This window comes from Gorilla gorilla, chromosome 21 (assembly GCF_029281585.2).
Source record: "Gorilla gorilla gorilla isolate KB3781 chromosome 21, NHGRI_mGorGor1-v2.1_pri, whole genome shotgun sequence".
Taxonomy (NCBI): domain Eukaryota; kingdom Metazoa; phylum Chordata; class Mammalia; order Primates; family Hominidae; genus Gorilla; species Gorilla gorilla.
This window is the reverse complement of record NC_073245.2, coordinates 25,014,315-25,041,980: the sequence shown is the minus strand read 5'-3', so window position 1 is coordinate 25,041,980 and position 27,666 is coordinate 25,014,315. Positions and strand designations below refer to the sequence as shown.

General features: G+C 41.0%; 1 protein-coding gene and 2 non-coding genes across 7 annotated transcripts in view; 1 reads left to right on the top strand and 2 right to left on the bottom strand.

Annotated features, from left to right (window-relative positions):
- MACROD2 (mono-ADP ribosylhydrolase 2) overlaps positions 1 to 27,666 on the bottom strand; it is a 2,087,937-nt gene that overhangs the window by 1,006,595 nt on the left and 1,053,676 nt on the right. The window lies entirely within an intron of this gene.
- Positions 21,086 to 21,192, bottom strand: LOC115931816 (U6 spliceosomal RNA). The gene has a single exon (XR_004068262.1). It is a non-coding gene; the product is annotated as a U6 spliceosomal RNA (small nuclear RNA).
- On the top strand, positions 22,385 to 22,491 carry LOC115931826 (U6 spliceosomal RNA). Its single transcript, XR_004068270.3, has one exon. It is a non-coding gene; the product is annotated as a U6 spliceosomal RNA (small nuclear RNA).

Genomic DNA, 27,666 nt, shown 5'->3' with positions numbered 1-27,666 from the left:
ATGACACCTCCATAAAAACCCTACACAATGGAGAGCAGAGAGTTTCAGGGGTGCTGAGCACATGCAGGTACAAGGAATGTGGCGCTCCCAGAGAAGGTTTGGAAGCTTCATGCCTCTCTGCCCCATGCATCTCTTCTGCTTGGCCATTCTTGAATTGTGTCCTTTGTAATAAATTGGTCATATTAAGTAAAGTGTCTTCCTGAGTTCTGTGATCCATTCTAATAAAATATCAAACCCGAGGAGAGTGTCGTGGGAACCTCTGATCAGCTGGTTGGTCAGAAATACGGGAAGCCTGGATGTGTGACTGGCATCTGAAGTGGAGGCCATAACCAGGGATACAGACAAAGTGTTAGAGAGAAGCACAGTGAATGAAAAGAGCTCCTCTCCACCATGCCCAGACTGCAAAAGCTTCTTTTTGACTGGGGGAAAGAGAAAAGGGAAGAGGCGATAAGTAAAGGAAGATCTGAAGGCCCAGGAGTACAGGGGCCCAAGACAATCTTTCAAAAGAAGCCACTCAGAGAGAGACAAACTCCAGAGAGAGAATGTGGGTGTGCAGCGTGGAGGCATCATGCAAAAAACTCAAGTGGGTGAAGGAAGCTAGGTGGAATCCAATGGACACTGGAGGGGCCTGTGTGGGCCTGGAGAGCCAATGCCCCATGCAAAGGCACAGCAATGCCCCATGCAAAGGCACAGCCCCAGCCAGCTGGCTGCTCCTATGCAAGAATGCAGGCACTGAGTTACAGTATTTCCCGTTTTTCAAGAGAAATCTGAAAACTACATTATTCAAATAAAATTTCCAGATTCTTAAAACTTTGTGGGCTAAATAAAATGCGTCTGTGGAACAAATTCAGTCCACTGCCTGGTCATAGAAACATGGAGTCCTAGAGGCTTACTATGCCCTAAGCAAGCCACCAAAGCAGCAGGAGGTTTGCTAGACCTGAGAGGCCACATAGATAGGAATGAGGGACACAGCAAAGCAGACTTAGGTTCAAGGAACAGCTGGGTCCCTTTCACCCATGCCTAGTTCCACACAAACTTCCAGGAATGTTGATACAACCCCAGGAAGGGAAAGAAACACCTAAACCATTGAGCTTAAAGTTCCGTGCCATGTCAGCAGAATCAGGACTCAAAAAGGAAACAGTGTTGTAGAAAAATAAAGTAGTCACTACTCATCTATATTCCCTCATTCCTTTCAGTAAGATTTGGCTCTAAATTTGCAAGATGAGATCTAGGCTTCTTGCCTACCAGTTCCATGATCCCATTAAAGGGATGTAAGTAGAGTTCATCATTAAGATTTCCTGCTTCTGTTCTATGCAAACTATGGCACGCTGAGCTTCTGCTGATGGAATTTCAGGTGCTAAGACAGGGACCTTCAAGTTCATCCACAATCCTGAGGCAGAAATCTGTGGGTAAAAGATACCTATCCTGAGATGATTCTGGCTCTGTCCCAGCAGTGGCCATAATTCACTGTGGGCCCTAGAATGAGATGTTTCTTCCCTGCTTGGCCCCAATACTCTTGTCATAAACTATAAGGGGCGAGAGTCAGGCCTCAGCCGAACACACGTCCCATTCTGCTATAGGATGCTATACTCCTACAGGTGGCCAGGTGGGGGCATACTGGAAATGATTGAGCATTACACAGATGAGAACATGTACCATTATTTTTATATTACTGTTTCTTCCACACAGATTCCACCTCCCTTTTGCACAATAAGATTAGACATTTTCCTGCCTTTTTTGGCTACTTTAGAAACTCTTGGGATTTATACCTTTTTTTCCCTGCATTTTCCCCTTTTCCAGTCATCAGCAAATTTTCTGGAAGGTCTGTTATGAAAATAACCTACAGAATTTCACTTTCTATTTGTCATAGGATAATTTATATCCCTAGGAAAGAGAGCTTGGTTTTTATTTTTTCTTTCACTAGTAGAGTCTGAGATAAGGAATCATGTGTTTATTTCTTATGACTTGGGGCTCCAAACTTCTTTGAAATCCTCTCGCTAATCTTCTTGTCCCTGAATGGCTTCAAGTTCTCCAGCTTCCTCCAATCCTGCTTGGCATGTATGACACGCCTCATCACCATATGTTTTTCCATCTTTTGATGACTTATTTCAGCCTATGGGCCTAAAAATCTCTATGTTAAATTCAAACATTCTGCATTATTGAACAATATAATGAAGCATTTCAATATTAAAACTCCAAGAAACAATGATGGAGAAATGAAGTACTCAATGGCAAGAAGGGTACAGTAACAAATCTGAAAAATATAAATTAAAAAATTCAGTTTGGGTGTGGTGGCTCACGCCTGTAATCCCAGCACTTTGGGAGGCCGAGGCAGGAGGATCACTTGAGCCCAGGAGCTTGAGACCAGCCTGGGCAACACAGGGAGATCCCATCACTACAAAAAATGTTTAAAAAATTAGATGGGTGTGATGGGTGTGTTGGTACATGCCTGTGGTCCCAGCTACTCAGGAGACTGAGGTGGGAGGATAACTTGAGGCTTCAGTAAGCCATGATCATGCCACTGTACTTCATCCTGGGTGACAGAGTGAGACCCTGTCTCAAAAAAGTAAGAGAGAGAGAGAGAGAAATTAATTTAAAAAAATCAAAATCTAGAAGTAGTATTCTTCTATAAAATCTAGAAGTACATGACTTTCTAAAGTTGGATATATGGCCAGAAGTGGGCAATTGAAGTTTTGCTCAATATTGAGCAGGCGTTAATATTATGAAGAATATTACTCAGACCAAGAGATGTCCCCTTCCAATGACTGGGAACTATATTACAAACAAAAATTTGTCACGCCCTTTCTAGATGTAGCATTACAGAATTAAAATAACTTTCCCATTTATTGGCTTTTTCTTCCACAAATGGAGATCAGAAACTAGCAGATTCAAATTTTCATAACTGCACAATTCATGGAAGTGAGTAAATACAGCTCAAATTTATAAAAACCAATCATCATGTCAAGAATCCATATAACAAGTCATACCAGTAAATTAGTTGAATTGCAAGTATTTCCACCAAAAAGTGAGTTCCAAAAGAATGAAAACATAAAAGATTTTACCTGCTTCAATCAATCATTAATACTTCTGGAAAACTATCTCTATACAAGGAGTTGAGAAAAGGCCATAAACACATAGTTCAGATCAAGACCTGACCCTCATAATTAAATGAGAATGTTAAAAGCCAAGCAGACTTTAGAGTTACTTAAATATATTACAAATATTAAAAATTGCCACAATGAACAATTCAGCCCCAAAACATTGAGCATAGCTAAGATGCTTAATAGCAAACAAAATAACTTTATATAAAGCCATCTACTGAACAATGTTCCGATAGGGTCAGAGAAAACACTATGTTAAACCCATAGAAGAAAAGTAGACATGTGGAATTGGCAATCCAAAAAGGTAGAGGAAGCAGCAATCCATACAGGGGAATGAAACATGAGATAAAGACCCCCCTGAAGACACCTCCTCACCTTTGTCCTAATTGGTCACCTCAATAGCCCACTTCAGTGACATACCACTGGTAGAAACATAGTCCTTCTACAAAGCCCTTGGCTAAAGAACATTAGGAAACAGGGTGGGGAATGGAGAGAGAGTAAACCATTGTCACCATAATTAAGCTAAATCTGGGAAGTAAAAGGAAGGAGCGGACCCAGCCAAATACACTATTGAGAGGGGCTGCATTAAGGTACTTTTTTTTTTTTTTTTTTTTCCTGAGACGGAGTCTCGCTCTGTCGCCCAGGCTGGAGTGCAGTGGCGCGATCTCGGCTCACTGCAAGCTCCGCCTCCTGGGTTCTCACCATTCTCCTGCCTCAGCCTCCCTAGTAGCTGGGACTACAGGCACGTGCCACCACACCTGGCTAATTTTTTGTATTTTTAGTAGAGACAGGGTGTCACCGTGTTAGCCAATTAAGGTACTTCAAAGCTATGAGATCACCTCTATATGGTTCCCAGCAAAAAGACCTGCTTTTCCCCTCATATATGAACAATGCTTCACATCCAAGAAGACACTTATAGAAATCTTGGGGTAATAAATGCCACTAAATAATTGAACGTCGACCCCTTAATAACAAGTGGAAGATGTGGAAGGAAGCAAGGACTCAGACACCTACCTCTCCAGAAACTTTGGGAGCATCCAAAACTTTACAACAACTAGGTTCTGATAATGATATTGTGTTGAAAAAAATGACCCTTAGTTTTGAAAACAAAACTAAGGATGATGAAAGTAAACCCTGGTGTAGGACGCCAGCTATAAATATCTGCTGTCTCTAAAAGTATCTGCTGTCTCCACAAGTACCTGCTGTCTCCAGTTGATTTCTCATTTAATGCTTCCCTCTCTTCTTCCCTTAGCAAGCTGTAGAGTCGCTTTCTGTTTAGTTGTCTATCACACTCTCCTCTCCCACTCTCCCTGACAACATCCCTTGAAATCTGCCACTGTGGTTTGTTAAGTGATGTCAGGGCTCATTAAACAATACCATGAAGTATGGCACCTGGCCACGCAGAATACTTTGAAGTAAAGGAGACTGGAAGGGCTTCAAAAGCAAGGTCTCTCCAACCTTCCTTTGCCCTCCTTTCTCCCATTCCCTTTCTCCACCAAGGTGTGTCATAGAAACTACAACTCCTCTTCCCCAAAGAAAGCCATAAAACCTAGAAAAGGTTACTCTCTGACCTACCTCCCCTAAGATCAGGTCATAAGCTTCTTGTGCCAGGTGTCTTGCCCCATAACCAGGGCAAAGGAATGCTACACAGAGAGGCCAAGAAGAATGTGAACAAACAGGCTTTGCTAGGTTCTCTCCTACACTTCATTAACATCAAATTATACCCTTTTTGTCCAATCACATTTCTGTGTGACTGTCCTTTCTTCATCAGTCCTAAGCATTAAAAAAACACAGTTTTCCCTGGGTCTTTGGTTCTTTGTGTCTGAAAGCTCTCAGGTCACATAAAACTTTATTAAATAAATTTGTTATGCTTTTCTCCTGTTAGGTCCTTTGTTACAGGGGTGTCAGCCACGGACTCTATAAGGGGTGAGATAAAAGTATCACTTCTTTGCCCTGACAGTGGCTTGCCTTTGCCTGGCCTTCAATTATTAGTTGACCTATTTGATTAATACTTGACATTCTTTGCCTGTATATTTGTGTGACTGAATCACACATATATTATAATGAATCCAGTTCTACTTCATATCATGTTTCCTTGCCTTGACCTCACCTGATTCACTCCTATGATAGCATCAATACATCTCTTGCCTTCCTCAACCCAAACTGCATCAAAAGATGTCTTCAGATCACCCAACTAGGGACCATCACCGGGCCTCCAGGTTGGGCCAGGCCTGACCTCGTCCTCATGAGCACATTGAACGTCGACCCCTTAATAACAAGTGGAAGGTGTGGAACTACTGAAACTGCTGGGGTTTGCTGCATTGTTGAATCAGCCATAGCAGAGTCACACACATGGCCAGGTGGCCTCTGGCCATTCACACTCACAAAGTTCCTGATAGATTCATCCTATATTTTATAATTTCTTGGCCACAACGAATAACAGGGGCCAGAAACAGAGCACAAGATAAATACACTGCTCACATCAAAAAACTTTTGGAAAGAATTCTTTGCTGAATAAATTGGAAGCTGTCCTCAGGTTGTAAATAAAACCTCATTTACAACCAGAAGACCTCATTTCCTCCTTTATAAATAAGATTTTACTCCATATTCTTTTCTTGAAATGGTTGGAAATAAAAGTTAATCATGTACATAACCTAGTTTTGAAGTAAAAATTATCCAGAGATATAAATGCAGTTTGAAATCTTATAATTTCTATTTTCGATCATACCAAAGAATTAAGAAACGATGTAAAAGAACTATATGATTATTTCTTATGTGCTAATAATATGTTATTAGCTAGGTGGCATATATTCTAAGCACATTAAATATATTATCTCATTTATTACCCTTTTTACAATTTCTAATTGACACATAATTGTACATATTTATGTAATACATATGATATTCTGATACATGTATACTGTGTATAATAATCAAATCAGGGTAACTGGCATATCCATTGCCTCAAGCATTTCTCATTTTTTTGTAGTGAGAACATCCAAAATTCTCTCTTCTGGCCATTTTGAAATATACAATACATTATTATTTACTATACTCTCATACTGTGCTATAGAACAGTGGCCCTTAGTCCTCCTGTCTAATTGTAATTCATTTACTCTTGATTATTTTGTGAGGTACAGATTAAAATTTCCATTTTATAGATGAGGAAACTAACATGTTCATACAGCTAATACATAGTAAAACTAAAATTTGCAACCTGGATTGTCATCAAGTCTGGTTCAAAAAAAAAAAGAGTTAAAGTTAAAATAGTTAAAAGTAAAGGCATGAGGTAGTGTTAAAGAGGGAGAAAGTAATCAAAGTAAGGAAGATTGTTCTCTTCCAGCCGCTTTAAGACTCTATCTCCAATACACTGACTAAAATGCCAGCACATTTGAAATCATGTACATGTGACAGTCCTGGCAGAAGCATCATCCTAAAGAGTCATACCACAAACATTCAGGCGAGGCCATAAACAGCAGTACCTGCTCTGGGCGAGTGACTTCACTTAAACATGCCAAATGAGAAAACTTGTTTTTAATTCTCAACCTGTATTATTGTGCCAGAAATGTTTCAAAAACAAGAATTTAAAAAAGTATGGCTTTTGAGGATTTCTCATTAATAACTACTAAAATTACCCACTCTCCTCATATCCCTCTTAGGGAACCAAGCACCTAAAAACAAGTTGATTTCCCAAGGCGGCAACTGACTTAGAGTAAAAATGTAAAGATGTTATTTCTAGTATTGGAATGCAGTGAAAGATCACAAAGCTTCAGAGGGCAAACCACACGTCATGAAAGTGCCACGCATAAGTACCACTGCACACTAACCCATCGAGCTACTGGAGCTACTCAAACCACAGATAAGCAAGCAGGAGACTTTAATCTTTGTAATTAGTCTCATAAAAAGACCTATTTTTAATAAAAAACTTATTAAAAATATATAATTTTTATAGTTCCAAAAGAACACATAAAGATTATTTTATAATTATCAATTACAAATATTGATTACATTATTTATATAACATAAATCATAATTATTTCATAATTATCTTTATAATTATCTTTGTAACTAAATCTTTATAAAAAGAAGAGAAGCTTTGGCTTGTTGATGTGCAAACTTTTGTACAGTTCGTGCTAATGAATTTTGCTTTCCTACATGATCAATTCTGGAGTTGCCTGCCAATTAAAGAAACGGTTTTCTAAAGACACAACTTTGGGTATAGAAAGATGATGGTGAGTTTTTGTGCAGTTAAACACTGACTTTAGTGTATTGTTGCGTTAACCTTACCCCTAAAAATCACGGTGGTGATTTGGAATCATCTAAAGGGTTTGGAAACCCTAAAGTACCCATGAGCAATTTGAGTGCCTGATTATGATTGATTATGATGTAGAGCAGCAGTTCTCAAACTTTAGTATGTACTGAAATCAGCTGAAGGGCTTGTTAAAATACTGATTGGTGGGGGGAAGGGGGATACCAGAGTTTCTGAGTCAGTAGGTCTGGAGTTGTGACCAATAATTTGTCTAACAAGTTCCCAGGTGATGCTGATTATACTGATCTGGGAACTACACTTTGAGAACCACCAGTGAAGACAAAAGGGACATAGATGGTCATCGTAATGTACTGCAATTATGGATTATCGACTGGTCATATAAAAGCATTATCATCCAAGTTCTACAAGTGTTCTTTCCAGAGATAGCACCAATCCAGGAAGATGGATTGCATTTAAACATGAAAAAAGAGTATTAATGTGATAATTTTTGAGAAGCAAGTTCTAATGAAAAAGAAATCTATTAGAACTAACTAGAGAGACTGATAAATTGACTAATTATAAATACACAGACAAACTCATACACATAGGTCAAAATACTTAATTGAAGTATTTATTTGTGCTTTATTTCCCTTCATTTCTGGCTCCTCTGTTTCAAGTAGGCAGACCATCCTACCCCCATTCCCCTTCCCTTGGACTTGGATGTTGCCTACAGACAGCTGGCATGCCTGGCTTTTGTTTTCACTGACACCAGATCTCCTAAAAGAAATGACACTAGGAAAAAAAAAAGGGGGAGCAGGGCTGGCAGTGCCAGAGAGGAAAATACCCATGGCTAGGAAAGGAGAAGAGGATGAAGGTCCCTAGGATTTCCTGGTAGGCCCCAGGTTGGGGAGAGAAAAACAAAGAACAGGGTCCCTCTGTCTAGTTAAAGATCCTGTTGTCCGTTGGAATGAACTGCCCACATCTTCCTGGGGCTGTGAGGTCTGACACAGCAGCCTCCATGATGTAATAAATCTTTGCCCATTTTCTAGGTATCAAGTAGGAGCCTCAGTGACCACAGCAAGGGACAGGAGGTTCCATAAAGACTGGCACTGATTGCTTCTCCTGACAGTGCAGATGGGTGGGGAAAGGGTGAGTTGCTGGCTTGAGATAAGATCAAATTTCACTTAAAGAAAATAAAGAAGTAAAAATATTTCTTGCATACCCAAATTTGACTACAATTTTTTACCTACATTTTATTTTATTATTTTATTTTACTTATTTTTTTGGAGACAAGGTCTCACTCTGTTGCCCAGGCTTCAGTGCAGTGTTGTGATCAAGGCTCACTGCAACCTTAACCTCCCAGGCAAAAGTGATCTTCCCACCTCAACCTCCTGAGTAGCTAGGACTACTGGTGCATGCCACCACATCCGGTTATTTATTTATTCATTTATTACTTTTTGTAGACATGGGGACTCACTATGTTGACCAGGCTGGTCTGGAACTCCTGGGCTTAAGCAATCCTCCAGCCTCAGCCTCCCAAAGTGCTTGGATTACAAGTTTGAGCCAACACACCCTGCCTTGGTACCACTTTTTAAATAATATTCAGTGGTGGTAAAAGAGTGAGAAAATGGGCTTCTTGAATCCTGCTGATATAAGCATGAATGCATATCGAAAGACCTAAAATTTTTACTGACACATGAATCCAGCAATTCTACTTCTAGACATTTGCTGTAATTAAACAATTAAAGATATACAACAAGATCTGGCTCTAATGATGGTCTCAGTAGTGCTATTTGTATAAATGGGAGGGCCAGGTTAAATGTCCAACAATGAATTAAAGCAGATTGACGGCACAGCATTGTTTTCAACTACTAAATATATTATAAAAATATTTTGTTAGCATCAAAGTATATTACTAATTCCTGTTAAGTGAAAGAAACAGGTGATAAAATATCATGCAGAATACTATGCTCTTTTCATTAATTATGTGCCTATAAATATGAATATTTATTTTTTTAACTCAAAATATATCCTGGGCAAACAAATTGAATGCTATAACTTGCTGATTTTGACCAAAAAAATGCTTCACAATTTACATCCATTTGAGAATACTTTTCTGTCTTGCTAATAAATCACTTCTAAACTTTGTACTTTCGATTATAAATCCCCTCACCCCCAATTTTGGCAACTATATGTTGAGTCCCTCTTCAAAGTACCCTAAACTGAGGGGGCTGGGGTAAAGGAAAGTTGTGGAGGTGAATTCCTAAAGTGTTCCAGAAAATGATACTGCTGATTTTGCAGTCTTAAAATTCACCTCCAGGAACACAGCAGAGAAAGTTATTTGCCTCACCTTGGAACACCTTGGTAACCTCATTACTAAAAATGATACCATACACTCTTGTACAGCATATACATCGTGAGGTGTCATGGAAAGTATATAGAATTCCAACCATCAAATTTGGTAGCAGTGCTTTATGTTGTTTCTGCAAAATGCAATAATGTCTTCTTAATTCCCTAGGCTGGCATGGCTCACTTGGCGTCATTTATTTAAGGATATCTACATTTTCAAACACTGTTGGGTGAAAAGCAGCCCCATCAATCACTGTGACAGGCTACGTTCCTCTCGAGTTTATCTTCCTGTATATTTTGTGCCAGATTTCGTTTGCAAACCTCCAAACGGGGGAAACATGAGTCTTATTTAATCTTCACAAATATACACTGATGTTGTTAGACTATCATTTGCCGTCTGAACTCTCATTCATTAATAAAACGTTGGTTAAACAACACCCTACCCACCTTTTAACTGCAATACTCCCTTGTGTCTGTTGAACCCTTAATGGATGAACTGTTTTAAAACCTGGTGGATATTTTATGCATATTGCAATTTGTGTGAAACTTGTCACTGTAGAGGATCTTTTCTCTTTCTAACATGGACAGGTTTGTTTATTTTAATTTCCATTAGTGTCTTGGAAGACAAAAATGATGAATGATGATTCTGAAGCTACAGATTTCACAAGTTAGAGAGTTATAGTGGATGCTTGCTTAGCTTAGCTTAAATTATTTTATTAGAAGCACAAACCATCACACCACTGGGGGTACATGAAGACCATTTCATTTCAGTTCAGATTTTAGAGCCCATTTCCAAGGTTACCTCAAGTGTATAAAGAGAAAAAGCAAATAACTGGGTCATAAGCAGATAAAATGGACAAAGCATATACTGGGACAAGCAGCAGCAGGACAAAATTACACCTTTTATCAAGTCTTCCTTCCTCTGCCTGCCCATGTGATCTGGCCCAGCTTGAGGGAAGAGAATGAGAAAGTGTGGCAGCTGAAAGCTCACCAAGGGAAAGGATAGCAAGAGACTGATTTGTCATTCCCCATCTTTGGCAGCAGAGGTAAACATTTTAAGATACCTGTTTTAGTATGAAGACATGCATTTTTAATTGTGGTAAAATACACATAATGTAATTTATCACTGTAGCCATTTTTAAGCATACCATTCAGTGGTGTTAATTACATCCACGGTTTTGTGCAACCATCACCACTATCCATTTCCAGAACATTTTCATCCCCCGTACTGAAACTCTGTACCTATTAAACAATAACGCCCCATCCTCCCCTGTCCCAGCTCCTGGAAACCCGTAATCTACTTTTTGTCTCTAAGAATTTGCCTATTCTGGTTACCTCGTATAAGTGGAATCATACAACATTTGTCCTTTTGTGTCTGGGTTATTGCACTTAGCATAATGTTTTCAAGGTTCATCCATGGCATATAACAGAATTTCATTCCTTTTTAAACTGAATGATGTTCTGTCTTATGGATATACTACATTTCGCTTATCCATTCATCTGTTGATGGACATTTGGGGCGTTTCCACCTTTTGGCTATAGTGAATAATGCTGCTATGAACATTGGTGTACAAGTATCTATTTGGGTCCCTGTTTTAAATTCTTTTAGGTATATGCCAAAAAGTGAAACTGGTAGATCATGTAGCAATTCTTTGTTTAACTTTTTGAGGATCTGTCAAACTGCTTTCCACAGCAGCTGCTGAAGGTACAGTTTTTAAATGTGCATTTCCGGTTAGAGTGACGGTCAAAAATTGACCAATTATTGAGCAAATGTGGGCAGCTCTGAGTGTCCTGGATAGTTCAGGGTGAAGTGTGGATTTGAGTCTCAAAGTGATGTCTTGGCTCTCAACTCCGTGAATCCCCCAATCCTACTCTGTTGGGCAATTTGCCTGCAGAATTACCTCCAGCTGCAGCCACCTGGTAATGGCAACAGTGGCCCATCTGGAGCGTCCGCTGCAAAGACGACGCCAGGTGCAGAGGGGTAGGCGCGCCAGGGCAGCGTGCGGAGCCGACAGGGGCCAGGAGCAGGCCAGAGGCCCACTCCCTACCAAGCTGGCGGGGCGGGAGCCCTGAGTTCCCGGGTGGAGCTGCAGTCGCCCAGCCACAGCTCCGGACCCAGGAATCCCTGTACTCCTGGAGGCCTGGGAAGCCCACCGGTCTCTGCAGGCTAGAAGTGCCTGCTCCCGCCCTCTGGCCTCTCCTCACTCCCAGTGCCCACTCTGATTTCAGAGCAAAGTTGTGGCTAAGCCCAGGCACTCCTGCCACCTGGCCGCGTGTGTGCACACTTGAGGCAGCGCTGACATGACAGCCCCCTGACGCCTCAACCCCTCCGGACTTTGGGTACTCACGAGTGTGGGAGGGAGGCCAGCGGGGGCGGTCAGCTCGGTGCGGGCCTGGGCACGAACAGCCTGGATGCCCTGGATGGCAAGCTGATGGCGGGAGGCAGAAAGGGTCCTGAGCAGAAAAGCGCGAGTCCCTGGTGAAACCCCACCTTCAAGCCAGGGACAGCCTGAAGCCTGGGAGCCAGGCTGCCATTTCTGGGTGGAGTCCATGGCCCAGAGAGAATTTATGGTGCTCCCTCCAGGCCCGCCTATGGCTACCCATGGACCAATCAGCATGCACTTCCTCCCTTCTGAGCCCATAAAAACACCGCTAACTCTGCCAGACTAACACAGACGGTACTAACAGCTGTGGGAATGAGCTACCCATTTCAGGTCTCCTCCACTTAGTCGGGATGACCTGCCTGTGGAAAGGAGCTACCCAGTATGGGTCCCCTGTCTGCTGAACGCTAGCCGCTTATAAGGACGACCTGCCTGAGGAAAGGTGCTACCCACTATGGGTTTCCTGAGAGCTGTCCTGTCACTCAAGGAAGCGCCTCTCCATTTTGCTCACCTTCCAGTTGTCCACATACCTCATTCTTCCTGGATGCCAGACAAGAAGTCAGACCCACCAGATGGCAGGACTGAAAGAGTTGTAACACAAACAGGGCTGAAACACGACCCCTCGCTTGCCACATTGCCAGCGACGAGAAGGAGAGAAGAGCTGCAGCCCTTTGGGGAGCTCAGACCTAGGGCCTCCTCGAGTTAGGGCTGTAACACCCTCTTTGGGTCTCTGAGGTTCCTGACGTCTCCAAGCTTCTGGGTGCCACCACGTTCCCTGACGTCCACAGCGGAAGCCATTTGCAGTATGCCTGGTTCAGCTGGAGCCTCGCATAGAGCTGGCGCCTGTGCAGGCACCTGGTGCTGCCCGCCCCACCACAGCCTGGCTGTGCACAGTGGCCAGACCCTGAGCTCCCTCGCATACCCTTCACTGCTCCGTGCCTAGCTCACCCTTGGCAGGTGTGGGATCTGGGCTGGTAGCGCGAGCCAAGTGCACCCTGATGGGCCGAGTGGGCAGAACAAGCCCAGCAGGCCCAAGCAAAATTCGGGCGAAGGCGCTACCAGCCTCAGAGGTTTCCGGCTGGAAAAGCAACACCCTAGAGATCCTGTGACACTGGGATCTGGGATGAAGATCATGAACTGCAGGACTCAGGATGGGGGACTCACAGCCAGCTCCAGTTTTGCTGCTGCTACTTTTGCCTGTAATCTTCTTTTTGTCACTTTGACAGGTGCATCTGAATTTGCATTATCTGGAATCTCTGCCATACTCCCTAGACTATCTATCTATCTATCTATCTATCTGTCTATCTATCTATATTTTATCCTTAGCTCCTTGTCCTCCTTTTCAGTTTGGATGCCTTTGGAAACATGCCCTGAGCAAAGATGTTGAGCACAAATAGTGAGAGAAAGATGCCAATAAAATAGTATGCAGGTGGGCAGGTGATTGCTGGGGCAACTAGAGCTCAATGCTGCTGTGCATTTCTGGGACATTGTGTAGAACATGCCTCAAAATTTTACCGAAGGGCAATTAAGCAGGAGTAGTTATTCTCCAACTCCCGAAAGTAGCTCACCAAAGCCTCCAACTCAAACTCCTGAGCTCAAGTGATCTTCCGAATACCTGGGACTATAGGCATGCACCACTATGCCCAGCTAATTTTTAAAGATTTTTGTGTAGAGACAGAGTCTCACCATATTTCCCAGGCTGAGGACTGCTTTAGAGAACATTAATTCCCTAGCACATTCAGCCTGCCTTGTGCAAAGGGACCTTCCACAGTTCTAGAAAACCCTCAGTCATGGAGATGCAGATGTGGTCAGTCAGAAATCTGCTGGAGTACACTGAAATTGAAACGTCCAAGATATATGAACAGGTTTTTTTTTTTGGAGACGGAGTCTTGCTCTGTCACCAGGCTGGAGTGCAGTGGTGCTCACTGCAACCTCCGCCTCCTGGGTTCAAGCAACTCTCGTGCCTCAGCCTCCTGGGTAGCTGGGTTTACAGGCAGGCACCATCACACCCAGCTAATTTCTGTATTTTTAGTAGAGTTGGGATTTCACTATGTTGGCCAGGATGGTCTCGATATCCTGACCTCGTAATCCGCTCACCTCGGCCTCCCATTCATCTCTTTATGTAATCACTCAATAAGCATTTATTCACTGCCTCTTATGTGTTTCAGGCACTGTGTAAGGGGCTAAGGATTCAAAATCAAATAAACCTCTTTTCCTGATATTGTTTCTTTGTCTTCATACACTTGGCACAACTGTGGAGATGAATTTTTGTACATAAACTGAAATGAAGTGGTCTTCATTATAATGATTGGTAGAGGGTGATGGTTTGTGCTTCTGATAAACTAACTTGAGAAAAGCTTGGTACCTCCACTGTAAATCTCTGACTTGTGAAACTTCTTTCCTCAGTGGTCCTCAAAGTGTGGTCCCTAAACTAGCAGTATCAGCCTCATCGGAAAAGTTGTTAGATATGAAAATTCTAAGTCCTTCTGAATCAGAAAGTCTGTGGATAGGCCTCAGAAATCTGTGTTTCAACAAGCCCTCCAAGTCATTGGAGAATTCATGATAAAGTTTAAAAACCACTCTTCTAGGAAAACTGACCAATGAATTAATAAGTCTTGTGCAATCTACTTTTTGAGACACTGCAGAAATACAAAAGAATGTCTCCTGAATTAGAATGAGAATTTAGGAAGGGATTCCTGGAGGAAGTGTAATGCTTCATCTAAGTTCTGAAGGATGAGTCTATAAGAGGTAGCTAAATAAAAAAGTGGGAGAGGAGGCGTGGCAGTTAGGTTGAGGGCCTTCTGGAAGAAAGCCTTCCGGAATTCTGGCACTCAAATCTCCCTGGATGTGTGCAGTTTTCCTCCTCTTCCCTACTGCCTTATGTGAACTTGCTCCCCATGCCCTGTGAGCCAGCAGGCCAACATTGTCCAGCTGAAGTCCTAATCTTGGTTTCTCGGCTACCTCTGCAGCAGATATGCTGAATTATGTGGAAGGTCACTGTGACATCCGTAGCTCCCTAAGGAAATGACTCTCACCATTCATGATCTTGTTCTTCCTTGCCCATTTCTCCAACCTCATTACTTGCCATCCTCCTAAGTACCCTGCCTCTGCACAAAACAAACATTTTTTTTTCTAGTTATTCTAAATGCCATGCTCTTTCTGACCTCCATGTATCCAGTAAGTTGTTGTCTTTGACTGGACTGTCCACCTTTACCAGTCATCTGATGGCTAAACTCATATTCACCCTTCACATCTCAGCTCAGCCATGGCTTCCTCTGTAAGACCTTCCCTTGACCTTCCAGGGAGGTAGGGGTTTCCATTTATTCTCCATCTAACAAACTTCCATATCCCTGTCACAGCAGGTAGCCCAAACTGTTGGTGCAGATGCCTAACATTAGAGGGACAGATCCCGGAGCAGTGATCACTTTCTATTCATTGTTACACCCTCAGTGCTAAAAGGTGACATCCAGTAGGTGCTTAATAATAAAAGTAACACTTATTAGTTGCTTGTAATATGCCAGACCTTGTTTGCAGTACTTTGCTTGGACTTCGCTAATTCAGTAGATTTGGGTGTCTAATCCCAGCATTGCTCCTCACTCCACTTTGGGCCCTGTGCACTAGAAGGCTCAGCTCTGGCCCTCCTCTGACTGCCCTTCCTCCTACACTGATACCTTGGATCAAGGGGACTTGCCTATCCTGAGCCCAGGTCCACCCCTTGGCTCTAGGTTTTCAGGCCCCCAGAATTCTCTATCAAAATGGCCTTGAAGCTACTTCCAGGGCCTTTCCAGGCATCTTCCACTGGTCTTGTCTCCAGGGGCAGTGCCCTAGGCCTGAGGAATGGCCTTAGCCTCCCTTTTGCTAGGGATGTGGATGTAGCTGAATATATGGGCCAGGATCTTCATGCATCATCTGGGAGGCCCTTGCAGTGTGAAGAAGAGCTTGGGAAGAGAGGAGGGCCAGGCCTAAAGCTAAGGTCCATTTTCCCAAGGCCACCACATTCCAACATGGGACACTGAGGAGCCTCAGAATTCTACATTTAAACCCAGACCTTTAAATGTTGAAGGTATGTTTGTCAAGGAAGGCAGACAACACACAGTTTATTCAGCAACTTGTTGGGGGAATTCATAATTTTGAAATATTTAGATAGAGTGTTCAGGTTCCATTTATACTCTTATCCTGAAACCCACACATATTAGGGGTGAGAACATTCACTCTCATAAGAAGTTTTTTTTCATTTTTTTTTTTTTTTTTTTTTTAATTAGAGACAGTCTTACTCTTGCCCAGGCTGGTATTGAACTCCTGGGCTCCAGCAATCCTCCCAGCTTGGCCTCCAAAAGTGCTGGGATTACAGGCATAAGCCACTGTGCCAAGGCTAAACTTTTTTCACAAATAGATATTATTTCCCCACCACCACCACCATCACTACCACCACATTTTATGACTGAGTAAATTAAGGCTAAAATAGATTACGTGTCTCATCTACACAGCTGAGAAATAGTAGAGCTGTAATTCAAACAGCCATTTGGCTCCAGACCACACACTCATATCGCCACAGTGATTGAAACATGGTAGCTGTTTCACAGACTTAGGACAGAGCCTTATGTCAGGAACACCAAAATCAAATCTGGTAGACATCAGAGTCTGTTAAAGCTATGGAAATTAGCACTGAAAGCAAAAAGCGGAAACATGATAAGACAAAGAGATGGACATGCCTATAATAAAATGGAATAATAGGTGAAAACATTTCCTTTTCCTGAGAAACATTTTTTAACCCAATTAAACATATAAAGATGAAAGTAAAGGTCTTTTTCTCCTGAATGTGTCTGTGTTCCCCCACTCCTACCCCCACTGACGCCACATTTCTGAATCTGCCACACAATATAAATCACTGTGTAAACCAAATCATTAGGGTTGCCAGGTGTTCAATTTTGAACCAGACAGTCTGGTATTTGAGCTTTCTGCCTAGGAAACAAATAGAGAAAATACCAGTGATTTTTAATTAAGTCTTGTTATTATCATGTAAAGATGAACTTGCAGGGGAACATTCTCCCTGGCTCTTTGCGTTGCACTTGACTCTGAGCCTGATTTCCACTAAGACATCAGCCTCTGTGTAGGCCAGACTGCCTCCAGACTGAGTGCCCTAGCAAGCTGATGAGCTTGGCTCTGAATGCGTATTGGCATGTTCTTATTGGTCAGGCCCATGCAATTGTGCTAGATCATTTTCTTTTATTGATATCTCCAAAGTTCCTTCAGCAATCGGCAGAGTTCCCTGGGTGTATTTAGAAACGATAATAATAATAAAATACATACATAAATAAGTAAATACTCAGAAGCACATTTTGATGCAGGCAATTGATCCATTGATTAAGAGTCATATGAGTTAACTAAGCCCATAAGTCTACTCATGGCTATTGAATGGGAACCGATAGTAAAAATAAATAAATAAATAAATAAATATATTATTATATCATTTACAAACACAAAACATTATTCTCAAGTAAAATTCTGAGTCCCAATTAAATCTGACTCTAGTAACAAGATGATAGTGTAAATATTTTAAATTAGTGTGGAAATCTATGATAAGAGAATACCTAGAAATCCTTACATTTTGAGGGAATGGTTTATATGGTATTCATCAACTTTACAAATTGTTGAAAACAAAAGGGTTTGAATGGGTATTAGAAAAGAATCTTGTTTCCTTAAAGAACTTTGTTTAACCTTAAACAATGGTAAATGCCTTTTATTTACCACTGGATACTCAAGGACCTTTAATATGTTCATGTACATTCAGAGGAAAGAGACCAGAGAAGCTTTTGTTTTCAGAGAACTAATTAATGTTCCCCCTTGGAAGACTGGGAAATACTAGTCTACCACAGTGTAACTTTAGAGTTATAAATTCTTTGTCAGCTAGGTACTAATATTTTAGTTGCATACTCTTCTTGTAAGGCTTAATTCCTTATAAAAGAGGAACATAGAAACAGAGCATGCAAATGCATCCCACTAGACAGTTGCACCACAGGATTTACCTTCATGATCCAGGCTTTCCCTTTTTCTGCCTCTCACTAATGCATTACCATATACGGAGTGGCTCTCAATGGGTTGAGGGGGATTAATTTTTTCCCCTACCCCAGGAGGACATTTGGCAAGATCTGGGCACAGTTTTGGTTGGGAGGTGCCAATGGCATCTGGTGGGTAGAGGCCAGGGATGCCGCTAAACATCCCACAATGCACAGGACAGCACCCCAGCCCCTCCCTACTCCAGACCAAAGAATCATCCAGCCCAAAATGTCCACAGTGCAGAAATTGAGAAACCCTACTGTACAGATCTTTGGAATAGATAATTCAGCCCATTTGGGTTATTAAAACTATCAGAAATGATAGTGTAGACCTATTGGCTGGTGTATCAGGAGCCCCTGAGGATGGTGAAAGGAGTAGGTAGAGGGGTAGAGAATTTTCATCTGTGCCCTCCCCCACCCCCTTTTTTTCGTTTTCCTATTTGTCACACTAAGCAGCAGTTAATTCTTGAGAACAGACCTATTTAGGAAGGTGACACTGCCCAGGCTTCCGGGTCTGGCCAAGGAACTTGAGGAGACCATCAGAGCTGCCTCTTCTGAAGCAAGGAGGTAGACACCACCCAAGACTTAGACTGATAATATCGGAAGCTTGTACTGATTCATTGAACATACACACACAACCCCCTCTCTCTCCCCCATTAACAAGAATTTTTAAACTGATATACAATAAAAATTATAAAATGTAATTCTCAAATTTTCTAAGATGGAATAATATGGATAATTTTTATTGTGAAAATAATACCCCCACTGTGAAAAAATAGTCTTCATGTAGTTATATTTTTCTTAAAATTCCTAAGTGTGTAAACAAACAAACAAAAAAACCAACATTGGAAAGTCACCACACTTGAAAACTCAGGATATCATATTCTGAGTGTTTTGTGTGTAACTAATGGTGAGAAATCTTCTTTTGATAAAGAGTCGTGATTTAAACCTGTATGCCATCCTCATCGGGGGAAATAAGAACTCCCTACAAATTCTATTTATGAGGAGGTTGGTACCTTAGACAGGGGCTCATTTCCCTTGAGGGAAAAGCAATCTCTTGATCGATGGCAATCATTTTTCAACAAAATACCTACAACACTAAATCTGTTAAAACTAGATCAATAGTCTGTTCCAATTCTTGTATTAAATAGTAGTATGGAAAAAATTTTTTGTGTCAGTGGTAATCTATAGTAACCACAGGATAGGTATAGAATTATAAAGAAGTTAACTTTGTATTTCGTTTGTTTAGAGAAAAACATGTTTTTGAACATTACAAATTTATTTTAAAAATATAATATTAATATAAAATGCAATATAGAGTATCACTTAAAAATTCCCATATGTTTTAACAAATGTTTTTATTATGATATTTATATTAAACATCTACTAATTTGCTAACACCATTTGAAACCCTACAAATCACTCGAAAATTAGGTATATACTCAAATAAACCAAATTAATTTAGATTAACAGGTTACTCTAAGAATACATATTAATTTCATTCTTCTTCCCCTTCCTCTTCTTCCTCCTCTTTTTCTTCTTCTCCCTCTTCCTTCTTGTCCTTCCTGTTAAAATTCATGATTTTAAAGCTGCTTAATTCTCTCATCTGGATGGAGACTATAAAATAGTAACCTCAAAGAGAAATTTTAAGGATTAAGTAATGAATAGTAGTATTTTTTAATGCCTAGAATATGGCATACCTTCAATAAATCTCTTTTGGTACTAAACTTAGTTCTACAGAGTTCCTGCTCTTTGGACCAGAATGATGTAGGGTGGGAGAGATAAATCTAATTAAATTTTATCAGCAATAAAGGTATCCACTATTGAGGACTTACGAGGTCCAGTTTACATGCTTCTTTAATCATTGTGAAAATTCTAGGCTATGAGTAGGATAGGACCTGCTTATATTTATTGAACACTCACATGTTAAATCAGTTAATCGTCACAGGAGGCTTCCAAGGTGGTAGTACCTTTATCCCCATTTGACCAATGAAGACACCACAGTTCATGGAGTTCAGCCTGTGTGCTCCAGTGAAAATGTGTGAGAAGTGATCATTGATGTGTTCCTTTGGCGGTATGGTTTGGCTGTGTTCCCACCCAAATCTCATCTTGAATTGCAGCCCCCAGAATTCCCACATGTCATAGGAGCGAATCTATGGGAGGTAATTGAATCACGGGGACAGGTCTTTCCCATGCTGTTTTCTTGATAGTGAATAAGTTTCACAAGATCTGATGGTTTTCTAAAGGGGAATTCTCCTGCACACGCCCTCTTGCCTGCCACCAAGTAAGACATGCCTTTGCTTCTACTTTGCCCTCTGCCATGATTGTGAGGCCTCCTCAGCCATGTGGAACTGTGAGTCCATTATAAATTGCCCAGTCTTGAGTATGTCTTTATTAGCAGTGTGAGAACAGACTAATACCTTGGGTCATCAACAGGGGGTGATGCTAGCCTAGCCCGTGCTGCTTCTACGTGATTAGGAAAGCATGCCCTCTCTGGGAAGACATATCTAAGAGCCAAGAGTGAGGGCTGGAGTATATGTAGCTCCTAACCCTTCTCCATAGGGGGAATCTATGAATGGTGGCCCAAGTAAGCCTCTCAGAGTTTTCTGAAGATATAAATGCCCATTTAAAACTCAAAAGTATTTGAATGATCTTATATTTCCAGTTATAGAGGCTCTAAGTGTTTCTTGGGATTCTGGCCCAAGGCTTTTTCTTCTAGAGCTGCCTTCTTAATACTCTGTGCCACTTTCTAGCAAATGATGGCATCATGAGACTGGAATGTACCTGAGGGAACTGAAGCCTGATCTGGGCATGTGGTCAGTACACATCCTCCAAGGTCTTGTAAAAGTAACTGCAACACGGGTATAGAATTGTGGTGCATGACTCTATATGACACTCTGGAAAAGAAAAAACTACAGAGAATATATACATATATGCATATATATATAATTTTTTATGGAATGCTTCACAAATTTCCATGTCATCCCTGCACAGGGGACATGCTAATATTCTCTGTATCGTTCCAATTTTAGTATATGTGTTGCCAAAGCAAGCACTGGAGACCATATAAATATCAGAAGTTGCCAGGCGTTGGGCAGAGGAAGAGATGGCTAGGTGGAGCACATGGCATTTTTGTAGCAGTGGACTATTCTGTATGATACTGTAATGGTGGATACATGTCATTACGCATTTGGGAAAACTCATAAAGCTATGTAATGAGAAGAGTTAATTGCTGCTTACTCGTCATTGTGGAGAACCAGGTCGTCTTGTCTTCTTTAGAATATATCACCAGTGTGTGCAAGAATGCTCTAAAATTCTGTTGTGAATGTCTGATTTAAAGATTAAATGTGAATGAGACTGTCACATGAATACAAGATTTCTAAGTCATGTTCATAAATTGTATAGACTATTCTGCTTCAAATAGTCTCTTTCAAGTAAAATTCCATAAAATATGTTCTATCCAACTTTAATGATACAAAATCAAAGTGTACCACCAATAAAAACATCAAATAACACTACTGGGAACAATGAAAAGAAAGCCAGAAAATGGAGCTTTTCTGCCATTAGATCCTAAATACTTCAGACTGTGAATTGGTATTTAAAGTGCAGTTGCCTACATTGGTAGGAACCCTGCAATTATAGGTTAATTAGCTAAAATATCTGTCATGTTTGTGTAACATAGGGATACAACCAATGTTGTATACAGCAACAAATAATAATAGCTTCATAATTGCTAACACTCACCATATTCAAGGTAATTCTTTACTAATAAATAAAACAGACACCAAAAAATATTAGAAAGGATTACATAACGCAACAGTTATTCCTGCTAACTTTGTTTGTTTGCATGCACAGTAGTAGATGTATAGGCACATAAATATATGTATTTTTTTAATTGATAGATTTTTTTGAGCAGTTTTTGGCTTACAGAAAAATTGAGCTGAAAGTACAGAGAGTTCCCATACACTCCTCTCCCCTCTTTCTCAGTTTCCTGTATTATTAGCATCTTGCATTGGTGTGGTACATTTGTTACTGAACCAGTAGTGATATATTATTATTAACTAAAGTCCATAGTTTATGTTAGGGTTCACTCTTCATGTTACATAGCTCTATGAGTTTTGTCAAAAGCATAATGACATGTATCCACCATTACAGTATCATACAGAAGAGTTCACTACTATTAGTTCCACCCAGCCATCTCTTTCCCTGCCCAATGCCTGGCAACTTCTGGTATTTTTATTGTCTCTTGTGCCTGCTTTGGCAACACACATACTAAAACTGGAATGATACAGAGAATATTAGCATGGCTGCTGTGCATGGATGACATGGAAACTTGCGAAGCATTCCATGAGAAAAATACACATATATATACATATGTATACATACACACACATATATGCATATATGTATACATATATGTGTGCGTATAGTCTCCTATGTATATGTATATACATATATACATATCTGTGTATATATAGAAGACTATATGCATATACATATACACATATATGTATATATACAGAAGACTATGTGTATACATACACACACGTGTATACACATGTGTATACATACACACACGTGTATACACATGTGTGTATACATACACACACGTGTATACATACATATGTGTATACATATACACACATGTGTATACGTATGCACGTGTATAGACATACACACATGTGTATACATATGCACGTGTATGCATATACGTATACACACGTGTATACATATACACATGTGTATACATGTATACGTATATGTATACACACATTACATATATATGTATACATATATATGTGTATATAGTCTCCTATAGTTTTCTCTTTCCCAGAGTGTCAGATAGAGTCATGCACCACAGTACACCACTTCCGTCAACATCAGACTACATATATGACAATGGTGGTCTTATAAGATTATAATACTGTATTTTTGCTGGATATTTTCTAGGTTTACACATGTTTAGATACACAAATCCTTAACATTGTGTTGTATGTGCCTACACTACTCAGTACAGTAACATGTACAAGTTTGTAGCCTAGGAGCAATAGACTATACCAGTATAGCCTAGGTGTGTAGTAGGCTATACCATGTAGGTTTGCATAAATCACTCTATGATGTTCACATGATGACGAAATTGCCTAACAATGCATTTCTCAGGACATATCTCTATTATTAAGTGGTTCATGACTGCAGTTGGTATCGGACAATATGTAGCCTTTTAAAATTGGCTTCCTTTACTTAGCAACATGGTGAATCTTCTTTTGACTTTGGTTTTAAGACACAGGCTTCAAGAAACAAATATGATCACAACATAGAGTAATTTTCAAAACTCATATAAATTTTTTCAGATAGATCTTATAGAAATTTCACTGAGACAACTTCTAACTCCTCTCTCCTAGTGTCTCAAGCCATTTATCTATAATTCTTAAAGTATAGATAGAAGTATCCCAGGAAAAAATTTTGATAAGTCCTTCCTTAAGATGACCTTTCAGGTGAGGACTTGGGAAATCAAGAGAACACAGTAGTGGCTTCTCCTAGATTCCATGACATGTGAATATCCACATGAGATTTTGCAGCAGAAGTAGGGAAACTATAGCCTGCAGGTCAAATCCAGCCTCCCATCTCTTTCAGTATAACCCAGATGCTAAGAATGCTTTTTATCAATACGTATTTATGATCAATTTGATGACAGGGAAAACTAATTTTGAACAACAATTAAGCAAAATGTTACCCACCCAAAAATGATTTCATCCTTTTCATTACTAGAATAAATTGTCTTCTTATTTACTAGTTAATATTTTAAGTATTCAATTATTATTATGTTTAATTTCATCAATAAAATGTTTGTAAAAATTTGTTTTCTCTCTGTATCAGTACCTACACAATATCCTCAATTTTACCTCTTGGTACACAAAAACTAAAATACTTATTCTTGGCCCTTTACAGAAAGTGTTTGTCAATCCTATTCAAGAACAATCAAATGGTCTCTGTTTTTCTTCTTCTCCCCTTCATTTTTTTCTTTTATTAGTAATATGCCCTCATCTAACTGTATCATTACGTTCTAGAAGACACAGTTAGTATGATCTGGACTATGAAGTAACGAAAAGGTTTAAAGAACTCCACCCTTGGACATTAAAAAAGGAAAGCTGTCTATTAGTCAAGAGTCTAGAAAAGGAGGCCATAAGTGGTACCAACTTTTCCAGGCTTTGGTAAATATAGAAATCTCTATTTTTTTGTCACCATCTCTCTGCTTCTCATGTGGGTCAGCAGGGGTGTAGTGGAAAAAGGCTTTGTAGTTAGACAAACCTGCCACCCACCAGCTTCTGGACTACAAACAACTGCTCATCCTCTTTGCATTTTGGGGTTTTAAATTTTGTTTTGCTTTGTTTTTGACTTATAAAAGGGTTATTTCAATGATTAAATGATATAACATTCTTACACAATAGAAGCTCATAACTTTGTGTAGTTGTAAAGCTTTAGGTCCTAATGAGAATTAAATGTTTTCTTCCTTTCTCCTTTCCAAGAAAACTCTCTCTGCGCGCGCGCGCGTGTGTGTGTGTGTGTGTGTGTGTGTGTGTGTGTGTGTGTTCAGAGGAGGAAGAAGGGAAAACTGGAATAAAAGTCCCATTACACCTCATGGCTTATAGGAGAGCAAACCTAGCAAGGCGTCTGTATTAGTCTGTTTTGTGTTGCTGTGAAGAATACTTGAGACTGGGTAATTGGTAAAAGAAAAAAGGTTAAATTTGGCCAATGATTCTGCAGGCTGTACAAGCATGACACCAGCATCTGCTCAGCTTCGAGGGATGCCTCCGGAAGCTTTTACTCATGGTAGAAAGCAAAGGAGGAACAGGCATGTCACATAGTGTGATGGTTAATACTGAGTGTCAACTTGATTGGATTGAGGGATACAAAGTATTTATAAACCTGGGTGTGTCTGTGTGGGTGTTGCCATAAGAGATGAACATTTGAATCAGTGGGCTGGGGAAGGCAGATCCACCCTTAATCTGGTGTGCACCATCTAATCAGCTTCCAGCGAATATAAAGCAGGCAGAAAAACGTGAAAAGGAGAGACGGGCCTAGCCCTTTAGGATATATATATTCTAAACCTGCGCTTAGAGCGCGCTCTCTCTCTCTCTATATATATATCCTATTAATTCTGTCCCTCTAAGAGAACCCTGACTAATCCAGTAAATTGGTACCAGTACAGTGGGGTGCTGCTGAAAAGATACTCAAAGATCTTTGGAACTGGATAACAGGCAGAGGTTGGAACAGTTTGGAGGCTCCGAAGAAGACGGGAAAATGTGGGAAAATTTGGAACTTCCTAGAGACTTGTTGAATAGCTTTGCCCAAAATGCTGAGAGCAATATGGATAATAAAATTCAGGCTAAGGTGATCTCAGGTGGAGATGAGGAACTTATTGGGACCTAGAGCAAAGGTGACTCTTGTTATGTTTTGGCAAAGAGTCTGGCGGCATTTTGCCCCTACCCTAAAGATTTGTGGAACTTTGAACTTGAGAGATAATTTAAGGTATCTGGTGGGAGAAATTTCTAACCAGCAAAGCATTCAAGAGGTAACTTGAGTGCTATTAAACACATTCAGTTTTATAAGGGAAGCAGAGCATAAAAGTTTGGGAAAAGTCACAGCCTGACTACTCGATAGAAAAGGAAAAGCCATTTTCTGGGGAGAAATTCAAGGTGGCTGCAGAAATTTGCATAAGTAGTAAGGAGCCTAATATTATTTCCCAGGACTACTAGGAAAATGTCTCCAGGCCATGTCAGAGAACTTCCCAGCAGCCCCTCCCATCACAGGCCCAGAGGCCAAGGAGGAAAAAGTGATTTCATGCACTGGGTCCAGGGTCCCCATGCTGTGTGCACCCTAGGGACTTGGTGCCCTGTGTCCCAGCTACTCCAGCTATGGCTGAAAGGGGCCAACATAAAGCTTGGGCTGTGGCTTCAGAGGGTGGAAGCCCCAAGCTTTGGCAGTTTCCATGTGGTGTTGAGCCTGCAGGTGCACAGAAGTCTAGAATTGAGGTTTGGGAACCTCCTTCCAGATTTCAGAAGATGTATGGAAATGCCTGGATGCCCAGGAAGAAGTTTGCTGCAGGGGTGGTGCCCTCATGGAGAACCTCTGCTAGGGCAGTGCAGAAGGCAAATGTGGGGTTGGAGCCCCAATACACAGTCCCTACTGGGGTACCACCTAGTGGAGCTGTGAGAAGAGGACCACCGTCCTCCAGAGCCCAGAATGGCAGATCCACTGACAGCCTGCACTGTGAACCTGGAAAAGCCACAGACACTCAATGCCAGCCTGTGAAAGCAGCCAGGAAGAAGGCTGTACCCTGCAAAGCCACAGGGGCGGAGCTGCCCAAGGCTTTGGGAACCCACCTCTTGCATCAGCATTACCTGGATGTGAGATATGCAGTCAAAGGAGATCATTTTGGAGCTTTAAGATTTGACTGCCCCGCTGGATTTCAGACTTGCATGAGCCCTGTAACCCCTTTGTTTTGGCTAATTTCTCCCATTTGGAATGACTGTATTTACCCAATACCTGTACCCCCATTGAATCTAGGAAGTAACTACCTTGCTTCTGATTTTACAGGCTCATAGGCAGAAGGGACTTGCCTTGTCTCAGATGAGACTTTGGACTGTGGACTTTTGGGTTAATGCTGAAATGAGCTAAGACTTTGGAGGAGTGCTGGGAAGGCATGATTGGTTTTGAAATGTGAGGACATGAGATTTGGAGGGGCCAAGGGCAGCATGATATGGTTTGGCTGTGACCCCACCAGAATCTCAACCTGAATTGTATCTCCCAGAATTCCCACTTGTTGTGGGAGGGACCCAGGAGGAGATAATTGAATCATGGGGGCTGGTCTTTTTTGTGCTATTCTCGTGGTAGTGAAAAAGTCTCACAAGATCTGATGGGTTTATCAGGGGGTTCCACTTTTGCTTCTTCCTCATTTTCCCTTGCCACTACCATGTAAGACAAGCGTTTTGCCTCCCACCATTATTCTGAGGCCTCCCCAGTCACGTGGAACTGTAAGTCCAATTCAACCTTTCTTTGTTCCCAGTTTTGGGTATGTCTTTATCAGCAGCATGAAAACAAACTAATACACATGGCAAGAGAGGAAGCAAGAGAGAGAGGGGGGGAAGTGCCAGGCTCTTTTAAACAACCAACTCTTGTGTGAAGGAATAGAGCAAAAACCCACTCATTACTGTGGGGAGGGTACCAAGCCATCTTGAGGGATCTGCCCCAGTGTCCCAAACTCCTCCGACTAGGCTCTGCCTCTAACATTGCGGTCACATTCCAACATGAGATTTGGAGGGGACAAACATCCAAACCATATCAGGATTGACTGTAGCAGCTCAGAAAAGGAAAGGAGAGTCAGCAGTCTGAAGCCTGGGACAGTTTCAGAAAGAAAGAAGGGACTTTGAAGTGTCATCTATACCGAGAAGTGATACACTGCACCCTGCTGTCCTCCACCCATAACATGTGATTGTATTTTCATCATTTCTTTTCATGACTGTTATAAT